This window comes from Bubalus kerabau, chromosome 2, assembly GCF_029407905.1.
Source record: "Bubalus kerabau isolate K-KA32 ecotype Philippines breed swamp buffalo chromosome 2, PCC_UOA_SB_1v2, whole genome shotgun sequence".
NCBI lineage: Eukaryota > Metazoa > Chordata > Mammalia > Artiodactyla > Bovidae > Bubalus > Bubalus kerabau.
Genome location: NC_073625.1, coordinates 186,353,209 through 186,364,432, shown reverse-complemented (window position 1 = coordinate 186,364,432; position 11,224 = coordinate 186,353,209).

The following is an 11,224-nucleotide window of genomic DNA, read 5'->3' as shown; positions in this document are numbered from 1 at the left end:
ATAAATTACAGTTATCTTTGCCAGGCATCGCAGAACTGTGCAAGCGATAAGGACTAGAGGAACTGAGATTCCACATATGGGAAAACAACCATTCTGAGGTGAAAGGATGGTGGCCATCTACTTTCCCTTGGGCATGTTCTGTTCCTGGTGGGTGCTGAGGATAAGACAAGCAGAGGGTTTCTGCTGAAACAAAGAGAAGCAGCAAGGCATCCAAGGACAAAAGAAGCTGCTGCGACAAACTGGAAATGAGTGGAGACAGGTCAAGATCTTTAAAGAATGAGGTGGCTTCACTTGTATTCTCTTGGGGCTGAAAAGACAAGGTCTTTCAGAGAGTCTGCCTCAAATACAAAGCAGATCTTTCTGGAAAATGTTGCCAGATTTTGAAAAATGTGCATGGAGGTGCGGTGCGGGAGCCAGGACGGGAGTTCCCACCCATGACAAAGGTCATGCGGAGAGGATCTGACATTGAAAGGCGAATCAGAACTAGAGAAGCCCCCTGGACCTGCCCCAAAACCAAAATCTGTCTGTTTTACTATTTCACGACTTTCACCAACTCTTCTGACATTAACGGGGGGCTATCCCCGACCACCTTTCTCTGAAGAAAATCAACTTAGAGCTCTAGTTAATAAGTCTCCTGGGCATAATAGGAGTGTTTCAATTCAAACCCCTCTGATGACTTTCTAGCTTGCCTGACAGGTTTGTTCAGACTCCTGCAGCTACGCATGTGATTGTTCACAGCTTCCCAACCACGAGAGGCATGGGAAGCTTAAGATATTCTAACAGTGCAGAGCTCCTCAAAGAGTTAAAATTGTTAGAATAGAACTACTAGAGGATTTCTTTGTTGAGCTAATGCTTGCTGCCAAGTTTCCATATCCCTTATCTACTGTGTCCCTGGGAGTGTATTGATTAATATAGTTGGTATATAGAAATGTAGGTAGTAGCTTTAATGTTTGTAACCTTGGACCCTTGAGTTAATTCTTTTCTTGTTATAGCCCACCACACTTTTGCCCTATAGGAATGCAACTTTATCTAATGCTTTCGGAGAGTGGCGCCTGACTTTAGAATAATCACCTTTAGAGAAAAATAAGTTTTCTGAAGAAAGGGTCATAAAATGTTAACAGGCCTCCTGGCCAGAAGATGATGTAAATCACCTAAAGCTTTTGCGTATGATAAGTTTGCAGAAAGAAAGCCTGGCTTCGATAAGGGTCAAGGACTGCTGACCTTGCATGACTCTACACCCCCTATTATCCTCTATGCACAACTTAAGGTATAAAAGCTACTTTGGAAAATAAAGTTGTGGGCCATGCTCATCAAGCTTGGTTTCCCCATGTCGTTCTTTCTTGTTTCCTTTTCTCTCCTTTTCTCCTCTGTTCTTCCTTCAGGATGACTAATTTGGAGTGCGGGGGCCCTCTGAGACCACTTATTTACCTGGGCTTCTAAGACCCACTCGAGAAGGTGCCTAAGGTGGGGCACTTTCCGTGATTTGAGAGGGTGCCTGTGGCCTCCGTGGTCAGTGCAAACCTGATGTCACAGGTTTTATTGGCTTTCTACGTAAACCAGTTAGTTAAGCCTCTGTCTCTTTCTCCTTTTATCCTTTTAATCGCCAATGTGGTCCTCCCGAGGGAATCCCTGGACCGAACCGGGGCTGGACCCTGGTAGTGCAGCAGTTAAAAACATGTTCAGAGATGCCCTTATATTCTTCCCTTCAGTGGAGCAAATTCCCCTTAGTGACTTACCTCCAGGGAAGAGAATATGGCAGACATGATGGAGTGTGACCTTTGAGACCAAGTCATAAAGACACAGTGATTTCCATCTTGCTTTCTCTCTTGAGTCACTCCTTCCGGGGAAAACCACCTGCCATGTCAGAAGGATGCACAAATGCTCTAGAGAGACGCTATATGGTGAGGAAGTGAACAACAGTCAGAGAAAAAAGGAGAGCCCAGGTCAACAGCCAAGTAACTAAATTTGTGAGGAACTCTTCCAGCTGCAGTCCAGTCTGCATCTTGAAGGAAGCTGAAGCCGATGCTTTTACTACAAATTTGTGAGACCCTCAGCCAAATTACTAAACTGCTCCCTAATTCGTGACATATAAACTGAGATAATAACGCTGATGGTTTTAAGCCTTTAAGTTTGGAATGACTAGTTATGCAGAAACAGATAACTAATACATAAGTAAACTTGTTGTTCAGTCACTAAGTCGTGTCCAACTTTTTGCAGCTCCACGGACTGTAGCACATCAGGCTCCTCTGTCCTCCACTATCTCCCCGAGTTTGCTCAGATTCATGTCTATTGAGTCAGTGATGCTATCTAACTATCTCATCCTGCCACCCCCTTTTCCTTTTGCATTCAATCTTTTCCAGCATCAGGGATTGCAAGGAGATCAAACCAGTTAATGTTAAAGGAAATCAACCCTGAATATTCATTGGAAGGACTGATGCTGAAACTGAAGCTCCTGATTTGAAGAGCCGACTCATTGGAAAAGACCCTGAATCTGGGAAAGGAAAGAGCTAAATTGAAAGCCTCTGAAGGGAAGAACTGTACTTTCTAGTCTTTCAGGGCTGAGATGAAGATTTGCTGGGCTCTTGATCAGAAGCCTGAAATAGTGGTGAAGCAGATCTAAGCTGAGTCTCACTAAGATTGCAGCTCAGCAGCTAGCTCAACTCACTCTCAGTTAAGCTAAGGTGATCAGTCTCTTCTCTGCCTAACAAAAAAGAAAAGCAAGTCATTTTGGTGAAAGACAGCATCACCTAAATCTCTACTGTTCTTTAACATGTAATATGCATTTAAAAAATTAGATGTGCAAAGAGGGAAGGTCATATTGAGACAAGAGGGAAGGGGCAGGGCACAACCTTTTGCAAAAAAAAATGACATACCAATGAGGCTAAAACATAAACAGACTAGAATCAGCTAGATCAAAGATGGTGAAAAATTGACTTCCAGTAGACTCTGAGCCTCATTATGTGCTCATTGTGAAACATAAGGCTTCCTAGGTGGTTCAAGTGATAAAGAATCTGCCTGCCAATGCAGGAAACATGAGCTCAACCCCTGGGTTGGGAAGATGCCCTGGAGAAGGGAACAGCTACCCACTCCAGTATTCTGGCCTGGAGAATTCCATGGACAGAGGAGCCTGGCAGGCTACAGTCCATGGGGTCGCAGAGTCAGACATGACTTAGTGATTGAGCAGGTAATACATTAGCTAAATGACACACCCAACAGCACCTAAGACAGTTCCAAGGCTGACCATAAAAGGCCAAAATGTAGGTAATGACTGCATTCCTGAAAATCAACCCCCCCTCCGGCCTTCCTCAAAATAGTGGAATATTCCTCCCTCTCATTAACCTATGAAATCATATGGGAGTTCCACTGCAGTGGTAGGACTCAGTGCTTTCACTGCCAGGGCCTTGGCTTTAATCCCCAGTCAGGAAACTAGGATTCTCACAAGCTACATGATGTGGCCAAAAATAGAAAAATTACCTAGCCCATAAAAACCAACCACCCCATATTTCAAGGCCACTTTCCCTTCGGAGACAGACTGCATTTTGTCAATGGGGTGTGTATCACTGTGAATAATCCTTTTTTCACTTTCCTGTGGCTTGATTTTGAATTCTTTCCTGTGTGAAGCCAAGGACCCTCACTTGGCAACCCATCCCAGGGACTCACCCAAGACCTGGGACATAACCATGTTCTGGGCCCCATTTTCCTGCAACAATAGGACTAATAATCAATAGAAAAAATCATTCAATAAAAGTAGAAACACAGATAAGCTGGATATTGGAAATTGCAAACAAGGATTTTAAAGTAATTAATATGTTTCTTTTGCTTTCCAATCCCCTATCATGAAAAGGACGTCTTTTTTTAATGTTTGTACTAGCAGGTCTTGTGGGTCTTCATAGAAATGTTCAACTTCAGCTTCTTTGGCATTAGTGTTTGGGGCATAGACTTGGATTAGTGTGATATTGAATAGTTTGCCTTGGAAACAAACAGAGATCATTCTGTCTTTTTGAGATTGCAACCAAGTACTGCATTTTGGACTCTTTTGTTGCCTATGAAGGCTACTCCATTTCTTCTAAGGGATTCCTGCCCACAGTAGTAGATATAATGATCATTTGAGTTAAATTCACCCATCCCAGTCCATTTTAGTTCACTGATTCCTAAAATGTCGAAGTTCACTCTTGCCATCTCATGTTTGACCACTTCCAATTTACCTTGACTCACGGACCTAACATTCCAGGTTCCTATGCAATATTGTTCTTTACAGCATCAGACTTTTCTTTCATCACCACACACATCCAAAACTGGGTGTTGTTTCCATTTTGGCTCAGTCTCTTCATTTCTTCTGGAGCTATTTCTTCACTCTTCTCCAGTAACATATTGGGCACCTACTGACCTGGGGAGTTCATCTTTCAATGTCATATCTTTTTGCCTTTTCAACTTTGAGAACATGGGGTTCTCAAGGTAATAGTGCTGAAGTGGTTTGCCATCCCCTTCTCCAGTGGGCCACATTTTGTCAGAACTCTCCACCATGACCCATCCATCTTGGGAGGCCCTACACAACACGGCTCATAGTTTCATTGAGTTAGACAAGGCTGTGATCCACGTGATCAGTTTGGTTAGTTTTCTGTGACTGAACTGTGCTTTTGAGCTTTTGAACTGTGGTTTTGGAAAAGACTCTTGAGAGTCCCTTGGACTGCAAGGAGATCCAACCAGCCAATCCTAAAGGAAATCAATCCTGAATATTCATTGGAAGGACTGACGCTGAAGCTGAAGCTCCAATACTTTGGCCACCTGATACAAAGAGCTGACTCATTGGACTGCAAGGAGATCCAACCAGCCAATCCTAAAGGAAATCAATCCTGAATATTCATTGTAAGGACTGATGCTGAAGCTGAAACTCCAATACTTTGGCCACCTGATACAAAGAGCTGACTCATTGGAAAAGACCTTGATTCTGGGAAAGACTGAAGGCAGGAGGAGAAGGGGAGAATAGAGGATGAGATGGCTGGATGGCATCACTGACTCAATGGACACGGGTTTGAGCAAACTTCAGGAGAAGATGGTTTAAACAGGGAAAACTGGCATGCTGCCGTCCCTGAGCTCACAAACAGTCAGACACTACTGTACAACTGAACAAGATGTGTTTCTTTAAATGAAGGAAAAGAATCATAATATAGGTCAAAAGGTGAAGAATTTTTCCAAGGAATTTAAATTCATAAAAAATTAAATGAACATCTAAAATTGAAAAATAAAGTATAATATCTCAAGTTTAGAATAGGTTTAACAGCAGATCGTACACACAGAACACAGATTTGTAAGTTGGAAGAAAAGCCAATAGAAATTATATGCATTACACAGAGAGAAACAGTGGGGAAAATAAATAGGAGTATACATTACATACAGGATACTCTCAGAAGGTCCAACATATGTATGTTGTAAAGAGGAGAAAGAAAGAGGAGAAACTGGGTAGAAGTAACAGTCAGAGAAATAATGGCTGAGAATTTTCCAGCAATGAAAAAGGAAGAGAGATATTTTATCTTCTGAAATATTGGTCAGCAAAAGAGAAGAGAAGAGGAAGAGGAATTCTGACGTTGCAGTGTAAGAAGCCATATCTTCTCAGTGAAGTGGGGCACAAGTTCACCTTCAGAGAGTGAGGCAGTTTAAAGGAGTAAGTGTAAAACCCAAAGAGAACAGAAAAGGGTACATCAGCCACTGGAGACAATTCAGTAAGGAATTAACTATGTCAATTTGCAAGAAGGTCATATAAAATAATTTTGTGATGAGAGCAATGAATATGACTGTCTTTTTCTAATAGCATCTAAAGGCTCCACATCAAGACCATAAATACATGTGCATGCTCACAGGCATACACACACACACATTTAATCAGTGTCAGGCAGAAACAAAATTGGAGGTGAAGAAATCAAACAGGAACCGAAACAACCCTAGTAAGAGAAGAGTGAGAGTGAAAGCGGTTGATCATCTAACCCATCCCAATTCGGGAAACTGAGATAAAAAAAAGATTGATAAACTGGGAGAACCAGGGCAGGTTGCAGGACTGCTGGTTTGATGGAGAAAAACAGGGACATTCAGAGTGAGACAGTGGAAGAGAACAAAAGTTGTAGCCATGGCGAGGAATTTTCCTTCTTTGAAGGCAGAGTGACTCTTGGTGGTTATAAGACCCAGAAAACAGCCATAAATAACATTTTTTGAAATGAAATGGATGTGAATTGTTAATGTCAAAACAATTGAAAAATTATGAAGCTGAAAGTTGCTTCATTTCCCTAGACCTGAGGAAAGAATCCAGGTGAGACTCCTGCACTATTCCCTGCATTTTATCGCAACCTGCAGTTTCCTACCTTGAGCTAAAACGTAGTGTTTTTACTGAAATTTTCAGTTAAGTTTCAATTGTAAAGGAAAGTTTCATTCTGCAGGCTTCCTTGCTGACATGAAATAGTCTTGTAAAATGTCTACTCAAACAGTTAAAAATAAAAATAGAGAAATAGCATTCTTTTAAAAGTCACCCTTTTATAAATGCTTGCCTATTTTCCTTCTGAGCCCCAGCTAAGGATAACATGCAAACTTACAGAATTTGAACTTCCAAAAAAATCCACCTGGCTCTTGAAATTTGAGGTGGCAAACATCAGGTCAGCATGTTTCAAAAAAAGAAGCAGGTAAGACCATCCTGCTCAACCTAACAGCTCAGCTTATCCATTAAACATCAGCACTGACAGAAGCAAATGGGCTTCTCAAATGGTGCTAGTGGTAAAGAACCTGCCTACCAATGTAGGAGGCCAGGATTAGATCCCTGGGTCAGGAAGATTCCCTGGAGGAGGGCATGGCAACCCACTCCAGTATTCTTACCTGGAGAATTCTTTGCACAAAGGAGCCTGGCGGGCTACAGTCCACAGGGTCGCAAAGATTCGGACATGACTAAAGCAACTTAGCACACATGCACAGAAGCAAATAGTTGGAAAACTTAGAGAACAGGTTACTTGGAAAATGCAACAGTGATATCCGTGTCCAAGGCCCCGCAGACTCCCTTTTACTCTGACTTGACAATTAATGCTCCCTGTCTCCTATGCCTTGTGGAGTTACTGGTGATACTTTGTGAAGCATTAGTGTGGAGATATTCTATGGACGTGTGGTGATTATAAGGCACTTGGAGCATCAGTTAACTCTCCAAGGCATGTTAGATACCTCTCTAAAAGGATTTAATCACACATCCATAGAGATGTCTTAATCTGCCTGTGCTCAGTCGTTCAGTCATGTCTGACTCTACACAATCCCATGTAATGTAGCCCCTCCAGCCAGAGGATCTTCCTGACCCAGGGATTAAACCTGTGTTTCCTGCATCTCCTGCCTTGGCAGGGGATTCTTTACCACTGAGCTCATCAGATGAACTCAACTCTGAGACCCTCAGAAGTGTCACTTCTTTTCATGAAACTAGTTTCTTACCCTTGTTTCTTTAAATTGAGTGCTTATAGGCAAAATTGACCTTTCTCCCTCTCTTTTTATTGAATTATAGTTGATTTAAAATGTGTTAATTTCTGCTGTACATCAAAGCAATACAGTTATACATATATGTATGCATTCTTTTTTCTTATATTCTTTTCCATTACTGTTTCTCATAGTATATTGAATATAGTTCTCTGTGCTACACAGTAGGACCTCGTTTTTTATCTATTCTATATATAAAAGCTTATTTAGTCCCCTAACCCTAACCTCCCACTCCATTCTGCTCCACACACGTCCCCCTTGGCAACCACCAAACTATTCTTTCTATCCATGAAAATCCACCTTTAGAGCCAAGGACAGAGTCCATGGATGCACATAATTTTTTAAAAATATTACTTCTGACTTGTTTTATTCTTTCAGGTACCATAACTCCCCAAGGTCAGAACTTACTTTAAAAATCAAAGCAGTGTTTATTGAGAGTGCTAAAACTAGAAAGAAACTAATTTTTCATAGGCTTCATTTCATTTCCATGACATTGGCCTGCACTTCTAAGTTCTAAAGACATTAGTAAGCTGCTAGAAATAGTTCCTTAACAATAGCTGAGAGAACATGACCACATTTTATCAGCAGGAAACCTGACTATCCTTGCAAACACTTTTTCTTTTATAGCATACTAAATCCATTTTACAAAATTCACCTTGGATTTAGGACTTTGGAACAGTGCTAAAGCAAATCCAATGGAAATTTATAAGGGCCTAGGTAAATATTTTCCTAACTTTGCATAGTGACTAATACACAATCTTTAGTTTTCTTAAATCATTATCTCACCGTTGATAGGAGATAGATTGTTCTAGGGTCCCTTTAAGCTTTTCTTCCTCTAACTTAGAGTCTTTGTGTGGCATAACTTCAACAATATTCAAAAACAGTCTCTCTTTTGCCCACAGCAAAGTCGCAATAAAGTCAGTGAGTACATCCCTAAGAAACCACCACCTACATTATTGATGGCTTTGCAAGCAAAGCTTTTCTTATGTGCCCTTCCCACATTAAAGGTTTCAATGGTAAGCCTGTGAGTTAAAATCTCACAGCATGTTAGTTTACTAACAATTCTGCTTTTTTGAGAAAATGTTGCAGGGTCTGTTACACTAGGCCATTGCATCTTGACAGCTTGCTTCTATTTTTAGCAATAAGAACTTTAAGTTTTCTCTAAGATCATCCTCCATAGCTAAAGCTAGGAGAACTGAGTATTGACTCGTCTATCTTTACGTCGTTTAAATGCCATGTTCATCACTTCCTCTGGATTTTATTTCTTTTTGGCTGTGCTGGGTCTTCCTTGCTGCAAGCAGACTTTAGTTTTCCTTAGTTTTTCTAGTTGCAGTGTGTGGCCTTCTGTTTGTGGTGACGTCTCTTATTCTGGAGCTCAGGCTCTAGGGCGTGCAGGCTTCAGCAGTTGCGGCTCCCAGGCTCTAGGGCACAGGCTCAGTAGCTGTGGTACATGAGCTTACTTGCTCCATGGCATGTGAGATCTTCCTGGGTCAGGGATCAAACCCGTGTCTCCTGCATTGACAGGCAGATTCTTTACCACTGAGCCATCAGGGAAGCCCCTGAAAATCACAGTTTTAACACAGTTCCTTAGAGCTGTAGTCTGAGCCAAGCATGTTTAAGAGTTATGGATGAGAACCCTGAACTCAAGCTTCAGAGGGAGTGGAAAATAAAGGAATAACGCACCATATTCGTCTTCTCTAAAGATTGATTGTATTCCTTGAGGGGTAATTTACAATGTAACACTGGAGTAGAATAAACATTCTTGTGAGTTTGGGGGCCAGAACACCAGCTTTCAAACACATCTGGGCCTTTGGGCCGGTTGTGCCTTGGGCTGGATATGACATTAAATTTAACTTAGAGTTTTCTATGATTTCAGAAACTAAGTCTAATCAGAACAGCCACTGCAGGACTTGAGTTTCAAAACAGATTTTCTCTATGATGCAAAACACCCCAAATTAAGATACCTATGTAAAGTTCCAGAAAAGATAGGTTGCTCTGCAGTGGTCTTTGAATTCCATGCTTGGGGCTGCTTCTGTCCTATTACAAGATGTTGGACACAGCTAATCCTCTCAGGCAGCGTTCATTCAGCAAAAACTCACTAGAGGCTTGCAAAGAGACAGGTATTAAGCTCTGCCCACCATTCCACCACCCTCTCCCAGGTCTTTGGTGTTGGCCCTCTGTCTTCAAATTCTGGAACATTTAGCCCCCTTTTGAGGCCCATTCGGGGATGCCCCATTCAATTCACATCTGAACCAGAAGGGTTGTTTTTTATTAATATTTAGGTGCAGTAATAATAGAAACAATAGAGGGCAACTGTAAATACATCTGTACCAGAAAAGATCCTACTGTGGGCCAGTGCCAGACCTGGGTGTCTTGGAGGAAAGGCAGATAGCCTAGCTCTGGTCTTTAAATAATTAGTTGTCTCAGCATCCAGAATTGTGTACCTGAGACAATAGATCAACAATATGAAAAAAATAAACAGAAAGAAAGTCAAATATGTCACAGTCTATGCTGGATATGTACTAAGTATGGGCAAATTAGACAAGGTAACTCACACAGTGGTTATTGCTATTGTTCAGTCACTAAGTTGTGTCCAACTTTTTGCAACCCTATAGACTGCAGCACACCAGGCTTCCCTGTTCTAAACCATCTCCCAGAGTTTGCTCAAATTCACTGAGTTGGTGATGCCATCCAACCATCTCATCCTCTGTTGCCCCCTTCTTCTCCTGCCTTCAATCTTTCCCAGGATCAGGGTCTTTTCCAATGAGTTGGCTCTTTGCATCAGGTGGCCAAAGTATTAGAGCTTCAGCTTCAACATCAGTGCTTCAGCTTCAACATCAGTCTTTCTAATGAATATCAGTCTTTCTAATGAATATTAAGGGTTTATTTCCTTTAGGATTGACTGGTTGGATCACCTTGCAGGCCAAGGGACTCTCAAGAGTCTTCTCCAGCACCATATTCAAAAGCATCAATTCCTCGGTGCTCAGCCTGCTTTATGATCCAACTCTTACAGAGCAGTACATTCATAGAATAGTCCAGACATTGACTATCAGGAGAAAACCATGACTCAGATCTCAATAAGAACATAGGATCCCAAGATCCATAAGGAACAGCCAGTAGAAAGTCCAGAATAGATGGAGAAAACAGAGGACACCAGTCAGGATGCCCAAGTAGACCCACATCTGATTTTTTAAAGCAGAACCAGCCCAAGGCATAAAATTCAAAGATTTTTGCAAGGCAAACTGCCATTTCTGGAGCTTTTCATATGTATCTTATCCTTCCTTTCCCACCAGTTTTGGCCCCAGAAGTGACCTAGACTTGACAGAGTGTACCTCCCTTGGGTAGTTTCCGAAAACACAGAAAATTCTTCAACCCCTGACCCTGGGATTTAAGTCCATTCCCAGTGGTCAAATGGAGAAGGAAATGGCAAGCCACTCCGGTATTCTTGCCTGGGAAATTCCATGGGTGGAGGAGCCTGACAGTCTGTAGTCCAGGGGGTGACAGAGTCAGACACGACCAAGCACACACACAGCACAGAGCAGCAGCCAGGGGTCAAGAGCACTAACAAGCCCAAAAAGTCTCTACATGGTCTCTGTTTGGTACCCAGAGTACCACTGCTCTGGGACATTTCTGACCAGACACCCACCCGCGTCGGACTGTCATATCCTGCATAACAAAGTGGCACATTTAATATGAATAGATTTTCTAGTTACCTCATTTGCTGCTTAAT